The sequence below is a fragment of the Amblyomma mixtum genome, chromosome 2, assembly GCF_055824585.1.
Source record: "Amblyomma mixtum isolate Tamu chromosome 2, ASM5582458v1, whole genome shotgun sequence".
Lineage (NCBI taxonomy): Eukaryota > Metazoa > Arthropoda > Arachnida > Ixodida > Ixodidae > Amblyomma > Amblyomma mixtum.
In genome coordinates, this window is record NC_143013.1 from 110,134,152 (window position 1) to 110,154,764 (window position 20,613).

Consider the following 20,613-nt stretch of genomic DNA (forward strand, 5'->3'; position numbering starts at 1 on the left):
AGGAAAGGAAGTGGCGCAGTATCTGTCTCACATACATCGGCGGACTCCTGAACCGCGCCGTAAGAGAAGGAATGAAGGTGAGAGTGAAAGAAGAAAGAGAGAAAGAGGTGCCGTAGTGGAGGTCTCCGGATTAATTTCGACCACCTGGGGATCTTTAACGCGCACTGACATCGCACACCACACGAGCGCCTTTTGCGTTTGGCCTCCATCGAAACGCGGCGGCCGCGGTCGGGTTCGAACCCGGGTACTCCGGCTCGGTGGACGGGCGCCTTACCATGAGCCTCTGGCTTCAGCGCCGCGTTTCTGTCAGAACATTGTCAATGCGAACGCATGCAGCCCACATTGTGACTACCACCACTTAGCTTAAAGCATGGTTGAGGTGTGCACCATTCCAAGAAGGCAGTTATGCGCCTTCCCTCTGGTTTTGGTGTTCCCAAAGATGTGGACACCTCGCCCTCACCTCCCGCTATGTATATCGTGGCATAGCAGAGCTAAGCGACTGCCAATTTTATATGCACCACAAACCACGCAGATGCCGATGCGCAATCGCTACTGCGTATCAAGGAGGGAGAGAGAGGTAAACGGAGACTGTCGGCGAGGCGATGGAGAGCGCGTAGCGGCGGAGAGGAAGCTGATGTCACGCGTCGCTACAGCAACGGAGAGGCTTACGTCACATATCGCGGCGGCGGCTACGAGATGAGCAGGGGGTCCACGGACCAGGCGATTAGCAGTTAGACTAGACGTAGTATTGCTTTCGCAGTAAAAATTATTGTCGATTACGCAACTTCGTAACGCGAAATTTGAGCGCAGCACGTCAGCTGTTTCAGCTTTTCAACAGATTGAGGCAAAGAATTCAAGCGTGACATGTGTGTAGAATTACAGACAACTTTTTATTTTTCACACATATTCCTTCCTCAAGAAACACTCCGCTAACAGATCTTGATTGTCGTGAAGGAAGCTTTGTGGTCAGAGAAATAGATAAATATAAGCTCGACTTGCCTCACCAATGCCTGGTTCTCAAAGCAGAGCTCTATGCAAGTATTTCTCGAGGTTGTCACAGCTATGGTAGGCGTTACGAGCGAGATGAACAGGGTGGCTTCCCATTTGAGTGGTAATTCCTGTTTGTTTGCCCTTATATCTACACTAGAGTCCCCACCCACCCTGCCACCCTGGTAGGTGGCAGTTCATGGTTGATGGAGAGTTCGCTCACCGTTGTGGGCGCTAACGCATACGGCTAGCCCACATCTCAATCACCCCACGTACCTATAACCGCGATTAAGGCGTCCACTGTCCCAGGGAGCCAGTTATGAGCACTTACTTTCCTTAAAATGATCGGAATTTAAAACGTTGTCAACGCCAACGCCCGTGAACACAACGAACGCCGAAGGCCTATAGCTTGAGTGTTGCGTTCATGCACAACGGTTGTTAATGACAACGCATGTAGCGCACAACAGTCACTATGTGGTGGTGGTGAAAATATTTTAATGAAATAATTTAGGAGGTTGTAGCGGCGGTTGAAGCTCTCAGTCCGGAACCCCATTGGTGTAGGCTGCTGTCCTGGCTCTTTCCATGAGTTGTTTTTTACTCGTTTCGTCCGAAATGGTCAGAGCTGCCTCCCAGGCGGCCCTACTCAGCTGCCAGGAACTATCGGCCCAGCAGGCCCTGGTTCGGCGGACTTGTGCAGCGGTCTCGACCAACGGGATCCCGGAATGAGGGACTCCGACTAGTATTGTAAGGGGTGAGACCCACTAGGGGCCTCTCCCCGAGCACCTCTCTGTACATTACCAAATAAATGCTTTTCTCCTCCTCCTCCTCCCACTCCTCCTGCGTTGGCTGGTTATTAACAGTGATCGCCTGATTTTGTTGGCAGGCCCACGCCATATTGTACAGGTTCGCCTTCTCCCCGCAGAATTTGCATGGTGACTGAAATGACTTTGGGTCTATTGCGTGTAGTCTTCGTTTGTTGTAAGTGTTGATCTGTAGCTTTCGGAGGTGTTCTTGCTCCCCTTTGTCTAATGTCTTAGCCGGCGTAGGGTAGACCCGACGGGATAATCTTAAGTGCTGAAGTATGTAGGTGTAAGTTAATTATTGGGTAATAGGTTCCACGGCTTCCGTACTGGGTGCCCGGGGGAGGAATTCTCGGGCTGAGGCATGTGCGCTCTCGTTCCCTCCCAATCAACCACTGTACGTCCAGCGGACGTACGATGTACGTCCCTTAACGGATGTACGGATATCCGTGGGAGATCCGCCGACCTCCGACGGATCTCCGAGGGACGTCCGACGGAGGTACATTTATAACTAAAAAGATCTCCCACGGACATCCGATACGGATATCCGCGGATATCCGCCGCGGATCTAAAGAGGACATTGGCATGTTGCAGGCCTTGGTGACTGCAGCCACTAATATAAATCATATACTAAATGAGTTTATATACAAGCCCACAAAGTGTTCTATATCAGGAACAGGCCTCATCGTACGTCAAATGCATATATTTATAGGAAGCAACCAAACACAAAGCAAGTTGTCTTAAAATCAAACAATTTTATTAAAGGCATTAATGCATGCTTTCAACCTTCAAGAGGCATTCTTCACGCTTGACGCTGGAAGAGGTCCCATGCAATAGGACGGGTCACTGTATGCAGGTTGTATTCTCATGTTGAATCTGTTGTAAAAAAAGCTTTTCCCAAGAAAACAAACAAAAATACTGTCACTGAAAAGGTACATGATTTTTGGAATTCAAGATACTGCCACTGAAGATCATAATAAAAAATACTATAGCTATAACATACCTGCTGACTATGTCACACATTCGCAACCATCAATTGCATGAACCGTCCACACATGTGCTGCAAAATAAAAGATGAAGAGTGCATGACGAGAGCTGATAATTTCAACACACTTCAAACTTACATGTAGACCAATGCTCTGTAGCGCAAGCTACAACACGGTTGCTCTGAATGGGCTGGTGACGTCCGTGCAGCAACTCTGAGGGAACAAGTGGACAGGTTGTGAGTGGGCAACATGCACTTACACTGCAACTAATACATACCTGTTGACACTACGATGTGGCACATTTGCAACAACCAATTGCACGAGCTGTCCACATACACGCTGCAAAGAAAAAGATGAAAAATTAATTTCAACATACTTCGAACTTACATGTAGACTGCTGCTTTGTAGTGCAAACTATTACATAGTTGTTCTGAATGGGCTGGCCACGTCCGTGCAGCAATACTGAGGGAACAAGTGGACAGGCTGTGAGAGTGAGCAACATGCACTTACACTGCAACTAATACATACCTGTTCACACTACGATGTGGCACATTTGCAACAATCAATTTCACGAGCCATCCACAGACACACTGCAAAGGAAAAAGTGAAAAATGCATTTGTGGAGTTGGAAATTTTAACACTACGAACTTACATGTAGACTGCTGCTCCGTATTGCAACCTGCTATAGCAGAACAGTAGCACAACAGGCTATTCACGTCATACCGGCAGAAGTTTCATGCAACAGGAAAGGTTACTGCGTGCAGGCAGTACTCTCATGGCTGAACTTGGTATTCCAAAAAGGGATGCTCTGAAAAACAATCCAAAACACAAATAGAATACTTTTACCGAAAGGTTAGGCAAATATTTAAGTGCGAGATACTGTAAGTAAAAACATTAATGAAAGACAATATCAAGAGAATTGCATAATTTTGACCCATAGTTACTATGTGGCAGCCTTGCTGCCACATAGTAATGCAACTCTATGATGAGATAAGAGATGCACAAGAGTTTACAATGCATATAGCACACACAACAAAATCAAGCTAATAATCTACAATGTCACCGTGCCAACCACGGCTTGCAGAGGTATGTTACCTTCGGGTTACAAAGGTCTGAAAAAAAAGACACAAAACACGAGAGCACACAATTTTTTTCCCACCGGTTGCATGAGAAAAGATAACACTACATTTATGTTTCCCTGCATATTACTGAAATAGTAATAATGAAGATAAATTTTCAAACAGGCTACGAAGTTAAAAAAAAAAGACTTGTAAAGGCAGGAAGAAAATCTGCATGGGACAATTTGCGGTCAGGAGTATTAGGGCTGGAAGAATTTGAAAATAGACAGTTTAACAGCTTTGCACGCATTAAGCAAGAACATTTCATTAAGAAGCTTGTGAAGAAGTAGTGGAACATAACAGAGGCTGGTATGTTCCCTTCATCTAATATGAACTTTTGGCACTATAGTAGGATGCAATTCAAGAATGCAGCAGCGAATGCCCGTCAACAAAAGCCCTCCAGCCAATGCCATCGACTGGTTTTCATGATGTGGCGGTTAATTACATTTCACGGAGATACATGCGAGCCACCTGGGATTTCACGTTAAGGAAATAACTACGACGTCTGAGAACTTGTCAATGCCACTGGATGGAAGGCATTCGCCACTTCATTCTTGAGTTCTGTCAGATTATAAAAGCCGTTCATGTATTCAGAGGTGATGGGCAGGTGCGTAAGGAGTGCAGTGTTCCTCAGACTGCACATATATTTCATTATGACTGTTTCTGCAACAAATAGTTTTGAGGTTAGGCATCTGTAGCTGTCAGAACAAGTTTGAATTTTGCACAACTCTTATGTAGTAACCAACGGAGGTGAAAATATTTCTTGAAATGCAATATATTTTGCTTAAAAACACTGCAAACATAAAAGAAGAGATACACCCCACTGCAGACAGCTTTGTGCCAGTGCATGAACAATGTGTTTGCAGTGCAAGACACTACAGCTACTCTCACAGGCAATCACATCCATACTGAATGTCCAAAAAATTCAAGTGTGAGAATAGGAACCCTTAACACACACCTGCAAGCTACCTGATGACTTAGTGGTTAACACAAGGCTCAGTAGAGAAAAGTTTGTGGGACGTGGATTTTCAGAAAAATAATTATTTTTACATTGCCTCACTAGGCAGTCAGCTGAAACTTGTTGAATAAGTTCGAACATTTATCTCCCCTCATTAAACTGCTCTGGCTAACAGCACAGTACAGAATTTTTTTCCAAGAACTCGCATCCCGAAAACTTTTATCCACCACTGTACAAGTACACTGCACTATAGCCAGATGCCCTCTACTGCACAGATCAAAGAAAAAGAAAGTATCTATCATATGAAAGGAAGAAATTTGCACCGTAGTTCAAACTTACCTGTATGCTGCTGTACTCTCAGGTAACATAGGTCATAGGTCAGTCACATCCATATGATACTGCATGGCCAAGGAAACAAAATATGAGAGAGCAACCTGTACTGCACTTTTTCAACATAACGTAGACGTCATGATGCAGCAAAACATGGTTGAAACAAGCCCGCTCACAAGGTTCGCTGATGAAGCACCCAGCCGGCAGTAACAACAAATCTGATGATCCACAGCTCCACAGGAGTAAGGAAGAGAGGTCTGCTCGCAATCCAGGGATATGTATCTCTAGGTGTGCCATATATGGACCTGCTACCTTGCTCAGCACTGAGCCTTATGAGCATGAACATGTTTGACAAAGCTACACCAATGCACTGCATGGCCTCATTGCAGTTAGTACGCAGCGATAATAGGTGAATAACGTATGACTGAAGTGCGGAAATTTAACAGAACACTTCAGTTTTCAAAACATTGCTACTGCACAGCGCAAATTACTGTGCTGTAGATGGCTGGAAACGTCCATTTGACAAGCCTAATGTTGAAACAAGTCGATAAGCTGTGAAGGTAGACGAATTTTACATTATTTTCAACCTACCAGCACTTTCCATGGCATGGCATAACTTAGGCACCAATAAACTCCGCACGCGGGCCACATACACACCACAAAGACAGAAAAGAAATCAGTCGCGAATCACTGCAAAACACACACAGCCCCGACATTATCCTTTTCGTGCGTTCTGTTTTATTGCTATTAAGAACTTACGTAAAACTGCCTTAAGATTCACACCATGCACGTGTACACCTCGTCTCAATTTTTTTCGTAGTGTAGAACGAGACAGGCGCGATGCACTGGCTTACGGAGCTTCGCGACAGGATCGCGAAGGCGGGCAAACACGTTTGCGGCAGCTATCGCATCGTACTTGTAACTTCCACAGCACTTTGCTCATCCCACGGCAACATCATCAAAGTAATCTTCAATCACAGTTACTTACTTGCAAGTTATAACACGCCGCTTCTTTCATCCGAGGCAACAAAGAGTCGGGTGCAGTACGACGTCGGGGCTATTTCACGACAGCTTCGGGTCCAGAAGAAGGTCTTCACGAGCGCACAGGTGATTGATCACATTTATAGCAGAGCCAACCAACCGCAGAACAAACAAACCGCATACTGTAGCAAAAATAAAGGCCGAAAGAAGCACGATTCCACGAAAAACTACGCAAAGATCGTGCTGTTGGGCACCGCGCCGCCCGCGACGGAACTGGTGGCTGACGGATTGGATTGGATCGACTTTAAGGCCTGTCGTTCTGCCGCGGCTTCTGGTAGGAGTTTAGTTTTCATGGAAGGCAGCATGCCTCGGTTACCTCGGCGGAATGCTGGAAGAGAAAAGGGCATCGATCGCAGAAAGTCACGCAATTAGTTTAATTCAGGTTCTTTCATATCAGCACCATATTCGAGTGATGTTAATTGATTAATCCGAATATGCAACCAATTGCCGGTATAAAAATTTGATCGGCTAAATTTGTCGTTTGCAAATAGAATTTCTTTTAATTTTTTTTATGTGAGGAAAAACAAAATATATATGTGATGTAAGTTCAGATCCCTACAGGCATAATCACGGATACCCGTCGGACGTCCGTCCGCGGATATCCGCCAGCTATCCGATAACGAACGTCCTTCGGACATACTCCAAATCTCCGATGCGTATGTCCGGATATGGACGTCCGTAGGGATGCCCTTCAGACATCCCCACCTGGCACTGGAGATTCGGATCTTAATTGTACGTACTACGGATATCCGTGGTTGACTGGGCTGGGATGCCCTGATGACATGGTACCCATTTTAAGTGTTTTTGTGTGGGTTGGTAGCCACGGGTGTAGATATCTTGCAGGATTTTAGCTGCTAGCGGTGTGACCCTGCCCCTGAGAAAATTGCGATACGCTGCCTGTGAATCTGTGAGAATCTGTTCTGAGCTAGTGTGTGTTGCAGCTAAAGCAATCGCCACTTCTTCCGCCGCCAGTATGTCCTTCCGCCGCCAGTATGACGGCCGTCATTCCCTGCTCGGGACCCGAAGCATCAACATAGAAGACGCTCCCGTGTCGTATGTTGCGAGGGAAGGTTAAGCCCGGACACGTATCCCGTGTCACGGAATTCCCTAGCTGGGTTGGGTGGACAGGGTGGACAAGCTCCGCTAGCTTGCGTCCGCGCGACTCCTCCTTGCGATACCCCCACAGCTGACTGGGAGCGTTAAAGTCGGCCACAATCAGCAGGGGATCACGACCCGCTACCCTTAGCGCGCGGCTGAAGAGGTCTGCGAAAGTCACTCGCTTAAGCTTGGGAGGGCAGTACACGTAGAGTATATGCGGAGTGGTAGGATAGCCACCATTACATGAGAATACTCGAGCTGGAGGTCGAGATCCACTAAGTTGGCTGTGTAGGCTTTGTGGACGAGAAGACATGACATGGAATCCTGTTGGAACGTCGTGTAATTTGAAAGTGTGGCGCCCCGGCCTGGCTCCTGGAGGGCAACCAGGGCTGGTAGGGGCACAAAAGTTTCAAGGTAGAGGCGGAAATTGGCCCGCTTAGTGCGGCCCTTAAAGCCTCTACAGTTCCAGTGTGTTATTGAAGTTGACATTGACAAATTAGAGACGGTGGAACGCCTTTGATAAGGTGTCTTGCCATGACTGAAAATTTTTAGGGAGGAGGAGGAGGGAGTGGCTGCCCCAGAGCCGGCTACTTGTGCCATCAAGGGGGTAGTGACGGAAGGAGCGAGGCAGCTGTCCTCATTGTCCGAATCAATAAGATGGATGAATTTTGAATTACGGGATACATCCCTAATGGGCCCCGTCCCTAATTAGCCACGTTGTTTTGAGACCCCCGTGTGTACGGCAGTTATTACCTTGGTGAAGGTCTGGTCCATGGCGGTTTCAATTAGAGATCGTAATTTAGAGGTTAAGCGCTCCTCCATCGCGGAGATGGCTGTCACGAGGGCAGGCGACTGCTCCGCGTCGCTCTCCATTGCGTCCGAGTTCTGCGGGCTCGGTGCGGCGGACGCCAATTTTGACTCTAAATTTTGAATTTCGTTGAGCAAAAGCTCATTTTGTCCCCCTAGCACTTTGATCTGTTTTTTTTTTGTATTCCGCGTCGAGCGCGGAGACGGTTAGTGAGGATGGGAGGAGGAGGAGGCTGCCATTTGTCTTTAGGGCTGGGAAGTGTCCAGCGTCCTTGCCGGTGGGCGGTGGCGGTGGGGGCGCTGTCTTCTTCCCGGGCGCTGACTTAACCGACGGTGAAGAAGGTGACGACGCTTTGTGGTCGGTGCCCTGAGCACCGCGCGGCGTTCCGCCATTGTTACCTGAATTTGAATGACTTGGCTGCTTGCCAGGTCGGTGGTTTGCTGGGAGCTCTGGGCGTTTAGCCTTGGGGCCGGGCACCCTGAGCTGCCGGAATTTTCCCTTGCATTCGTGGGAGTTGGTAGCGTGGGCTAGCACGGACAGACTCTTAAAATTAGGAATGCACAACACTATACAAGAACTTATAGATGCACATCGCTACACACAGTACCTTCGTCTGACTGGCACGGAAACTGGACGATATATACTGGATTCTCTGGGAATTCGCATACCGGCACACACGACAGACTTCATCTCTCTCCCTCGCGCCATACACTCCGCGCTTATCCTGAAACCCCTTCCTAAGAATGTCCACCCGGAATACCATCAATCCCGCCGAGTCGCGCGAGCCAAAGCTCTCCATAAAGAATATGGCACTTTAGAGGATGTGCGCTGGGTGGACTCCGCGTGTGGTACAGACCGTTCAGTAGCTGTGGCTTATCATCCAGCAGCCCCCCCATTTACCCATTTCATATACCCACCTTGTACCCCGGAAGAAGCAGAGGAAGCAGCTATAGCAATAGCCATTGCCCAAACCAATGCGGCTTATATACTAAGCGATTCCAAAACAGCCATTCTTAACTTCGCCCGCGGACGCGTCCATCCCCCTGCGTGGCAGATATTGAGAATGTGCACCCTAAATCGCGATAGGCGTATTGAGCTCGTGTGGGTGCCGGCTCACTCTGGCAATCCCGGAAATGAGGCCGCCGATAACATAGCCCGAGGACTTATTTGCCGGGCAAATGGCGACCCCAGCCGGGATTTCTCGAGGGAGCGGGCACACACGTTCTCAGAACTAACTCAACAAGCACGCCTTGCCCGTCGACTCTATCCCCCTCCCCACCCCCGCCTATCCCACTCCCAACAAATCCTCTGGAGGCGACTCCAGACCCGAACTCTTCCTACCCCTCAGCTTCTATCCCACTTCCGCCATGTTTCCCCCGAGTGCACTCTCTGCGGAGAACCGCACGCCACCCTAGACCACATCCTCTTCGGCTGCCCTGCCGATCCTCCCCCGCAGGGACAGCCCGCAATCGGTACATGGCAGGAATGGGAGGCCCTCCTTGCGTCGCAGGACCCGGACGCGCAACTTCGCTGTGTGAACCGGGGTGCCAGTGCCATGGCCCTACGTGGCCTGGACACATGCGCGTAATGTGAGGGCTGTGCGGTGGCTCTGAGACCTTGTACGGTCCAAACTCACTTGCTCAATAAAGTTTTCCATCCATGGACCGCAGACTGCACAGGACGGAGTGCATTCATGCGGTGTCTTGACCCCGTTGCTTGTCGGCACCGTTTGGCCACACAGGCCACACTTTTCATCCGGGGATGGGCATGTGTCCGCCCGGTGGCCCACAGTGCCGGACTGCACGAATGCCTGGATGATTTTCTTGTACGGCCGCAAAAGTGTCACCTCTGAATTGTAGTGAAGGTACTCGGATTCTACATCTACAAACACAGATGGCCAAACACTACATTGCCCAAACGCCGTATGGTGGGGGACCAGGTGGACCGCAGGGCCCACCGGCTTTCCAACAAACGCGGTGGGCTACGAAGTAAGGATTCCTTGCGGCTGGCAGAGCCCTTTGTAACCAGTCGAATTCTCTACTCGACTCCTTATCTCCACCTACGGAATCAAGAGGAGGATGCGCTTTAGGTTATCCTTCGCAAAATTGTTAAGCCCGCCCTTGACCTTCCCATCACTACTTCAAACAGCCGGCTTATGGCTCTTGGGGTGGTGAATAGTTTCCGGGAGCTCCGGGAGGCGCACCTTACAAACCAGTATACGCGCTTGTCACTAACGGAGTCAGGTTGCCGACTTCTTGCTCGACTCCATATCCAACACACGACTCCCATGGAAGACAGGTTTCACATTCTTATGCGGGCAATTGGAAACGTGTCCAACACAGAAAGCACTTCCAATATTTTACCAGATATAGCATTCTTCAGGTAAAACAACTGTTTAAACAAAAACTATCTCTGGAATCGCTACGCCAATACCATGCATAGATAGCGAAATTTCAAGAAAACTATCAAGCTAAACAGTCCCCGTATGAACTAAGACAGGGCGAAATAGTTAGGGCGAGATCACGTACAAACTATGGCTTACAGAGGTTATCGTCGCAAATACCACAGCTCGTCAACAAATACCCTGACATATTAAACTTCATAAGTTCTGTTGTGTCTCCTGTTCAGTTGAAAAAGCAAGTTAAAGCAATATTTTTATCTGAGCAGGAGGTGCATGGGTTAAACTCCTGAGCCAACTCTTGGTGCTATTAATCTGTATTATCTTGTACTACCATCGTGCACTATAGGTCATATTCCATTACTTATGTACAGTTGATTGCATTTCACGTTCTCTATTTTTGTTAGGTGAAACATTTTTGTTTACCGATAAACTTGATGCAGCACGTAAGAAATTGTTTTTGTATTATTACAGTTCAAATAAGTTATTTTCCTTTTCTTTCTAGAGAGAGATTAGAGTCTAACCTAAGACGGTGTGTATCTTTCTGTATTCTGTATTGATGTGTCATACTTCGACCTGCTTATGATGTATAATCATATGTGCACTTGCGCTGCCTGGGCTGTCAGGGGGGCATAGCCTAGTCAGGCCCCACCCGGGCCTTTTGTATTGCCTCCTGAGCCAATGTGTAGCAAATTGTCTCAAATAAAAAAGAAAGAACTGTGGAGACCTCCCCTCCACGTGCGACCTCTTCCAGCCAACATGTCACACGAAGACCACAATGGTCGGCGCCTGGCACGAGCGGAAGCTCTAGCCCGACATTATGGCAACAAAACAGGTGTATACTACGTTGATGCTTCCGGTCCTCACCATTGGGGATGGTACACGGCCGCGGTGGTTCACAACAGCAACAAAGTTAACGGCCTCACCTTCAGAGCCAGTAGTGCAACACAAGCAGAAGAGGTCGCGATTGCTCTCGCGGCCTCACATTTTGATTCAAAATATATAATCACCGACTCGCGAGGGGCCTGTCGGAACGTCGATCAAGGCTGCACTACCTTCCTAGCCTATCGAATCTACCAAAATTGCATACGGGATACGGACCGCGCACACCGTTACATTATATGGGCTCCTGCTCATCAGGGGTTAGCAGGAAACGAGGCAGCAGGCGCAGCCGCCGTCAGCTCCGCAAGGTAGTTGTAGACGCCCACGTACAATAGCCTAACCGTCGAGGTAGATTTGGCCGATTTATTCGCCTGGTGAATGAGCCTGTTGACTTTGTCCTCCTCGTTGTGACACAGGCCGACATCGGGCTACTAAACGTGGCATGGGGGCCACCCACGAGTCAGAAGGAGCAAAAGCTCCGATTTTGACGAGGAACAGCTAACCAGATAGCCCAGGTGTGAGTCACCACCGCGCCCACACCCGCCTAATATAAAATCCGGCTGGTCCCGAATGCATTAGAGAACTACTTCTAAGGCATTCTCATCGCATTTGCGTAGGTGTAGGTAGGGAGCCGGATTTTATATTCGGCTCCCTACCTCCACCTACGCAAATGCGATGAGAATGCCTTAGAAGTAGTTCTCCGCAAGATTTATAAGAGAGCGCTCGACCTCCCCATAACGACGTCCAACAAGCGTCTCCTCAGTCTGGGGATGACCAACACCTTTGGGGAGTTACGAGAAGCTCATCTTAACAATCAATACTTGCGCCTAAGCAAACCACCTGCGGGGAGCCGCCTTCTGACCCGCTTACACATATCCTACCCAACACATACAGAAGAACGGGTCCGCATCCCTGAAGCCTGGCGCTTTGTACTCCAGGTGCGACCCCTTCCGAAGAACATGACTGCAGACACCCATGATGGTCGCCGTCTCGCGCGGGCGGAGGCTATTTCTCAACAATATGGCCATAAGCCAGGTGTCTTCTATGTGGATGCGGCCGGCCCACACCATGGGGGTTGGTACACGGCGGCCGTCATCCACCAAAACACTACAGTTCAGGGCCTTACTTTCCGTGCCCCAAAAATTACATTTGCGGAAGAGATCGCCATTGCACTGGCCGCCGCAGATCCAGAGTCCGGAGCCATTATTACGGACTCCAGGGGCGCCTGCCGCAATATTGAGCAACGGTATATTCCAGACCGTGCTTTCAAAATTCTCCACGCATGCGAATACACAGGGTTTCCGACCCATCGTACCATCGTGTGGGCTCCGGCTCATGCGGGTCTTGAGGGGAACGAGGCAGCCGACGCTGCCGCCCGCGCGCTTACTCACCGGGCGTCGCCTCATCCGCAGCCTGATCCGGAATTCAATTTCAATCCGGCCATCACCTTTAAAGCGATCACCTCTCTTTATCAAAATTTTCATGGTCTCTATCCCCCTCCCTGTAAAGGCCTCACCAGGGTGGAGGAGCGCTGGCTTCTCCGCCTCTATACCAATACTGTACTGTGCCCGGCAGTACTTAAGCACTTCAATTCTTCTTTCTCGGGCGCGTGCCCACACTGTGAGGAGGAGTTTTCGGACACCTACCACATAGTGTGGGCATGCCCTTCCAATCCTGCCTACCCACCCCACCTCCACCCCACTCGAGAGGACTGGGAAGCTGCCCTGCGCGGCTGCTCCGAACTCCATGCCCAACAGGCATTGGTAGCTAGAGCCCGGGCCGCTGCGGAAGCTACAGGGATCCCTCCTAGTGTTTCTAAGGGGCGGGCCCTTCCGGCTCGCCCCATCGACCTCTCACTGTAAATAGGAATAAAAGTTTTCCTCCTCCTCCTCCTCCTCCCACACCCGCCTGGAGAGTGGTCTACATATCGCCAAGATTGCCTGTGGTCACCTATAGGCTGATGTTATGCAAACGAAGAATGATTTTATGTCTTTTATCGGACTAGTGAATTACTACCACCAAGACATTCCCCGGTTCTCGAAAAAGGTGACTCCACTAACTGATGCCGTCAAGAAAAAGGAGTCCAATGACATTGTGTGGCGCGATCGTAAGCTCAAGCGTTTGAGCCCCTGAAGCTGGCATTGATAATTCAACCTTTGCTGGGCACCCCAGACTACGAGAGGCCTTTATTGGTGCAATGTGACGCTAGCGAAATTGGATGGGTGTAGTACTAACAAGAAAATGACAAAGGGGAAGAACACCCTATTTTGTTTGCCAGCATCAAGCTTACATCGAGGGAGCAAGCCTACAGTACTCTTGAAAAAGAATGCGCTTGTCTGGTGTGGGTTTTTGAGAAGCTTCGATGTTACCTTTTGGGCACTGAATTCATCGTAATTACTGATCATCGACCACTGAGATAGCTCCAGCGACTGTCTCAAATGAACGGCATATTGAGTTTAACTCTACAGGAATATGCTTTTGCGGTAAAGCATAAGAGAGGTAAACTTCATGCGAACGCAGACTTCTTAAGTCGGGCGCACGAATAAGCACGCCATCTTGTGTGCGTGTATCTGCTGGCTCATTTGCATCATTGTAAACACTCTCATTATGCAATCATTCATGCTTACTTCTCTTTTTCAATATTTTCGCTAGTAATGTTTTCGAGGATGAAAATCTGGTTGCCTTTAGCAAAACTTTTGAGCAGTCAAATGAGGCACTTTCGGTGAATGAGACTGACGCTTCAGGCCCCTCGATGGCTTCTGTGGGGCTGGTTGTTATTTGTTTCTCTTTCGACCGAGTCGTCAGCCTCTTTCAAGAATGGGTCACCGGTGGCTTCGGCCGAAGGTTCCAAGGGACTCCGTCGAGGCAACCCTTGAATCCTGGGCAGTGCAGTCGACATCTCTTCAAAGGCAGTGCAGTGCCGTGCAGTCGACGTCTGTTCAGGAGTACGGAGGTCGTGACACTGATGTGTGGGTCCTTTGATGGTTGTGCTACACCCCCCGGAAGACTGTGGCGACTTGCTGGTACTTCGTCTGTGGACTCCGCCGCACCGAATCTCTGAAGAGGGATTTCACCTGCGCAGAGCTTTCGCCATGAACGGTTTTATTGAGCAGCGGTGCGGACTCAGGAACGTAATTATGGTCGACTTGCGACTGCAGGCGAGCTCTTCACAGCTGTTTGTACAAGAGCGGAGTGAGAACTTGCTCAAAGTGCGTGATGCAACCCTAAAAGGGGGAGGAGTTGTGACGTGCTTCTGCTGAGAACACCCTCTGTCACGGGGAACGTCAAGTTGTGTTTTCTTGCTCATGATGACGCGTGTGAAAAACCCTGATACCGGGGCAACAGAAGCGCCACGGCAGAGAGCTGCGGGCGCATTTCCTTCTCGGCTGCCGATATCAAATTGAGGCATTCCTGACAAGCTTCAGTGTCGTCGCTTGATCGTCGCTCGTCGAATCGTCCGGAAACGTAACACCGGGCACATAAGACGCTGTGGCTTTTTAGATGCCTTCTATATTTCTGAGCAACAAGTTGTCCAAAATTACGTTTATTGCACTTAGAATTGAGATTAATTGTTAATTAGGGGGATCCGGACGGCCTCTGTCTTTAGATATAAAAACTGCTCTTGCGGTTTTCACATAAGCCAGATGCAGTGAAGAATCGAAGGATTGGCCAAAAAGTTTAGATTAGACATAAAGCGCCAAATTTCTCAGTACTCAGATGACTGGGGCTCCGTTGCCTTCCGCAAAAATCGGGACTATTTGTACTGCGAGGCAAAGAGAGACTAAGAACTCAATCAAATCAGGAAGCAAATATCGAAATTCAACAATCCGCAAGCTGATGGCATAGGCGCACACTATCCGAATAATGGGGATTTTGATTAAATCCGAGAGAAAGAGCACTGAAACGATCAAGAAACTGACTGCATGTGTTCATCAAACGCAATGTCTAATCAAATGCATCACCAATAAACAGCTTGGTATAAAGAAGAATCATCCCTTACTGCTAGTTAAGGCCTTTGTAATCGGAACAATCACTTACACGTACCGTATCTGAAATTAACGAAGACGGAAAGGGAGGAAATATAAGTCCTCATACGGGGAGCGTGTAACAGTGCACTAGGTATATGGAAATTAGCATTGACAAAGACAGTGTTCGCTATGGCAGTCCACAACACAGTCGAGGAAATGATAGAGCCCCACATGGCGACACTCTTCGAAAGATGCAAGACGTCTCCTTCGGCAGGCAAATATTGAAATTGATCTGGATGAACTGCGAGTCAGTACGAGACCAGAAAGTATCCAAAAAATTAGCTCCGCTGGCCACTTCATGATCGAGAGCACTATGCTATCGTTACAACCGATCACGCCTCGGGTTAAACTGCAACACACACTCGCGCTGTGCATAGCATATCACCTTCTTCAACTTCAATTTTCCATCAGATCTATCAGATGAGCTTAACCTCGGTTAGAGCTTAACCTGAGTGTAATACGATATGCCGACCTAGCAAAGCAAACAATGAGGCAGTAAGGCGAAACACATGCTATCGCACGTCTACTGGGCTAGGTTAAAAGCCTACCATGATGAACTTCGTCTAGGTGGTAGAAGACTGAACAAGGAGGAAATGATGCGACGTGCGTTGCTGTCGTATATGTCCTGATATTTGGCGCATTTGGAGAAGCGCTGCACCCAAGGGGCAGCGGTTCGAGTCCAAGCTCTACGACGTTTCTTTGCAGTGCTGTTGCTTTTCTTTTCTTTCAAGGGGACCGAGTAATGTAGGTGCAATGACGTCAGGACAATGTGGGCCAATGAGAAATTGTGTAGTGGCCTACTGTGTGATCGTTGTGTGTTGTTTGAATTGCCCGCGCCAGGTGGTTTGATATTGACGTTAAAAACGTCTTGACCTATCCGAATTTTCTGTAGACGCCAACACTGACGGCTTGTTTTCAGCTGAAGGGGACATTAATTCTACTGCGCTAAAACTTATAGAAAAACGTCGAATGGAAGAAAGAAAACTCGGGGCACACAAGCCAGGTTCATTACCGGGTGTCAACGGCTCTCAGTGAGAACTTGCTTCTGTGCTGGGCTCTACGGCCAGCTATAAAAAGCGACGATCAAACACAAGCACATACGGCTCACGTGTTAAATGTAAAAAGCGAACACGCAACCAAGCGCACAGCTACAAGTTCCCTGTGATATACTAACAATCGCTTATATCACCTCAGTGGGAGAAACTGCAGCTTGGATTAGCCAAACTTTCCGCCGCGTCGTGATGAGGTGATGGCTCGCGACTGAATTCTTCGCATTTCTGGCGCGTAAATGGTCGTGATATCAATTCCGTCTTCTACAGGCGCACAGGGGGCTTGCGATTAGGAGACAGGGCAGTGAGAACTTGCTTAGGAGACAGGGCAGTGAGAAAGCAGCATCCTTCCGCTGCGACGTGATGACCCCCGGGGCAATGCGTATGTTATCACTGACGTCAGAACCCTCTTTGTAGACGTAGATCTTCCGAGAGTCGGTAGAGAAATCCCAGGCTCCTTGGTGTGGCGTAGGCTATTACAGCACTCCGCGCGTGGCGAGTCAATGGGCGGGGCGAAAAACGACACATTTTCGTCAGTCAGGATAACTTCATCTTGGAGTTAAACTAAGACATGACAAGGTTGGTCGCCTGCTGGGCCAGAGCGCGCTGTTTATCCAGCTTCGCCGAATTGAGCCAGGCTCTCTAGGTTGTCGGTGGCTGATACTGAAAATAAAGTCGCACAGTTGCAAGGCTGTGCTTGTACCACAAAATGTATCATAACTTTTCTTACAACTGTCCTATCCAGCCTGCTCATCGTTCTTCAGCCCGCACAAGCCACCAAAAGGCCGTTTACCCACCTCCTGCTCGCATCGTGACCCCTCTTCATTCCTTCTTCATCCAAACAGCGTGTGACTGGAACAGCCTTCCCACAAGTACCATCCTTCATACAAACCCGGACCATTTCAAGAAAGCCATCGAAAAAATGTTATTAACACCAGGTTGCTAGCCCATCCCTCATGTAAAGCCCTCATCGAGGGCCCTTGAGGTATTTGTAATAAATAAATAAGTAAATAAATAATGTGTGGCTTCTGCAGTGTTGCATGTGAAGAGCAAATGCTGGACGTCTGCGATATGGGGAGGGCCATTCAGGCAGCTTAGGTTGCTGCGGAAGACCAATAAATAAAGTCTGTGTGGGGTAACAAGCACGTCGGTTTGGATTCTACGAATAATTAAGGATTGTTCTGTGGTGCGATGACTGTGTTCGCGTGTGTTCGTAGTGTTCTTTTACCTCTTGGTTGTGGGGCCCTGCGCCGTTTCCCGTCACCGAGCTTGGCCAGGGGATTGAGATGACCCGATCTTTAACGCTGTGATCCAGGTAACTAATTGGGTCATTTTTATTCATTCTTTTTTTATACTTTCAGCATTCTGCGAAGACATGAATCCTGGATATAAAACTGCGGAAAATACAATGTATGCATCAGTGCATAAAATTTCCGATGCATTTAACCACTCAGCACATCGCAGTATGAAAATAAAAAAGCACAACATTGCGGAACATGAACATAGCTGATTTCATTCCAATCATTAAAAAATGAAAACTTTAATAGACCTGAAAAAGTTCACAAGTAAGATGCGATGCATCATCATATCGCCGCATCGGATGAGGTAGAAATATTTAGTGAAGCTATTTGGAACAATACAGTGGCCTAGGCAGGCGCAAATGGTCAAAAACCACTGTAACAAAGATATGAAAATGTGAAATGCGCTCGAAGTATAACGATTGCAGCCGATCGTATGTATTGGTAGAGTGATTTTAAAATAATTTAAACCACGTGGTGTCATGAGCTCTTTTCCTAATGTCTTGGCGGGAGTGTTGAGTTTTCAGAGAGCACGTGACTGACACGCCCCAGAGTGACACGTGGTCGTAGGGGTGGCTAGCGTTGTCTTTGGTGGTACAGTTTTGATATAACCCTTGTGGAGTCGGGAAATTTCTTTCGTAATTCCTCTCGGAAATTTAAAATGTCACATCACAATTACTGATGGTGGATTACAAACGATCCAATAAAAAGAGAAGCCCAAACGTATAAGGTAATAATTTAACGTCCTGTTATTAATTAACCAACCTGCTTGTTAAGATGTTTTAGCTTTGGGCGCTACCCGAGGATGCTGCGCCGAGGAAAGCGCTCTTCCAATTCAAAAAGCAAATTAAAAAAATTGACAGCAGTTTCAGGTTAAAGGTCTAGTATATAGTTAAGAGCCAAAAGCCTATTGTATCTTCGTTTTTTTTTCTTTTACCTCTTCCACGCTGCTCTCCTTCTCTCTTTATCTCCCAAATTCCCCTCCCTACGCAGAGTAGCATGCCAGCGATATTGAAACGCCGGCTAAATTCTCTGCATTTCATTAAAGAGTCTCTCTCTCTCTCTCTCTCTCTCTCTCTAACTTTGCGACTCACCTGAACGAACTGATATGTTCGCGCTGAGAATAGAACTTAATGAAACACATTGCTCTCCTTTTGACAGGATTTCCTCTGCGCACTTTATTAGCTTGTTTTTACCGGGTGAGGACGGCAATTTTGTAAACAGATTTTCAAGTGATGTACTATCGTACGCTTTCTGGAAATCGATGATAATGATATCTACGCGTTCCTTTCTATCAGTACATTAATCAATCTCATGTGTTACCAAGTAGAAATTGTTAATGTCGAGTATCATAGTAGAGATCAGCGCTGGCTGCTAACGAGAATGCTGTTTTTGTGTGCGATTTTCATCAAATGGTTGGTTAAAATATGTTGAGTGCTGTGCAAGATGTACTGGTCAAAGAAATCGGTCGGTAATTCATAATGCCATCTTTGGTACCTTGGTCGTGAATTGGTATTAAAATGTACTGTTTCCAGTCATTAGGAACTGCACAAGTTTCAAGAGATTCAGTGAAAATACCCCCAAGCTAAATCGAGCACCACTTGTCAAAGCGTTTTAAAAAAGCATTAGGCATTTCATCAGGCCCATCGAATTTTTGTCGTCCAGTTACAGCAGTAAATTTCGAAAGCCATTCTGCCCTGTTGTGATCTCGGATACAGACTCTACATTTAGATTTCTCGTTTTGGGGCGTGTGGTGCCAACGGGCTAACGAAACACTGATTCGAAGTATTGATTGACATAGCAAGTCATTTAACCTCTCTTTGTGAGTTCTGTTTTTGCGTGTCAAAAATTCGGCACTAGGTTTCGCCTTTGCAACAAACGTAAAGAAATTTCCTGGACTTTTTTCATGAAAATGTGTAGGGCTTGAGTCATATAAACTCGGTTTGCTTAGATAATTGTCAATTTCAACACCTGTGAAATGGGTGGGACACCGCGCGTTGTTTCAAAGAGTGCTTTTGTAGCCCTTACACATTTCAAAATGTTCCAATGATGAACAGAATTTCGTGTAATTTATGGACTTCTTTTGCCGACTTTTCTAGAACACAGAAAGAAAAATAGCCCCATGGAGTAAAATATTACTATTTAAACTTCTCTCACGCATAAATTAGAAATGTGGGTTCCAGAGATGCAGAATGGGTAAAATAGTAGGAAGCATTGGAAGTTATGTAATCCTGCAACATCATCGGCTTTAAACACGGCAGAGACGGCCAAGGTTTTATAGCTATGCATGACCTGGTGTGTAGTGTATATACTCGTAATCATCGTAATGTGATCAGGAATTACTTCCGAGACCTGACACCAATACTTGAACTGCCACACTGGGGAGCGTAAAATGACCAAGTGGTTTAGCAATTCTCCTGATACGTGGGTTGGTATGGGCCTGCTAACTATTGTCGTTGACCAATGGACAACGCAGAATCTAAAAGAGTACGAGATGTTGCGCATTCATTTTGAGTTCTATGAAAGTGCACCCGGTTGGTCAGTTGCAAATTTAAATTCGCAGACACATTAATTCCACATTCACGGTGATCAAACTAGTCAGTTAAGAAATAATTACGCAATGTAATGCATTCCTCAGTAGTGCAAGGGAGACTACATTGGTGCGAAGCTTCGTAATGATTGTTTATGTAGAACCTATCGGCACGCGTCTTAATCACACTGTGACGCCATAGTATATAGTATGTATTTGCAGCCACAAGTAAAACACCTATATGTTGGAGATTGGCGTAGATATTTTTGGTGCCTTACCTCGAGTTTTCTTTTTCTTGTTTA

At 47.5% G+C, this 20,613-nt stretch overlaps 1 long non-coding RNA gene across 8 annotated transcripts; it reads right to left on the minus strand.

Annotated features, from left to right (window-relative positions):
- Positions 1–2,522: 2,522 nt before the first annotated feature.
- On the minus strand, positions 2,523–6,743 carry LOC149360552 (uncharacterized). 8 transcript variants are annotated; one of them, XR_016288852.1, is made up of 8 exons: positions 6,168–6,743; positions 5,189–5,247; positions 3,426–3,581; positions 3,302–3,363; positions 3,051–3,112; positions 2,912–2,986; positions 2,791–2,847; positions 2,523–2,663 (listed from the first exon to the last, which is right to left on the minus strand). It is a non-coding gene; the product is annotated as an uncharacterized LOC149360552 (long non-coding RNA). The 8 variants fall into 8 exon arrangements; XR_016288846.1 differs by having other exon boundaries at positions 3,302–3,581; XR_016288847.1 differs by having other exon boundaries at positions 2,523–2,678; positions 3,302–3,581.
- Between the last annotated feature and the right edge of the window lie 13,870 nt (positions 6,744–20,613).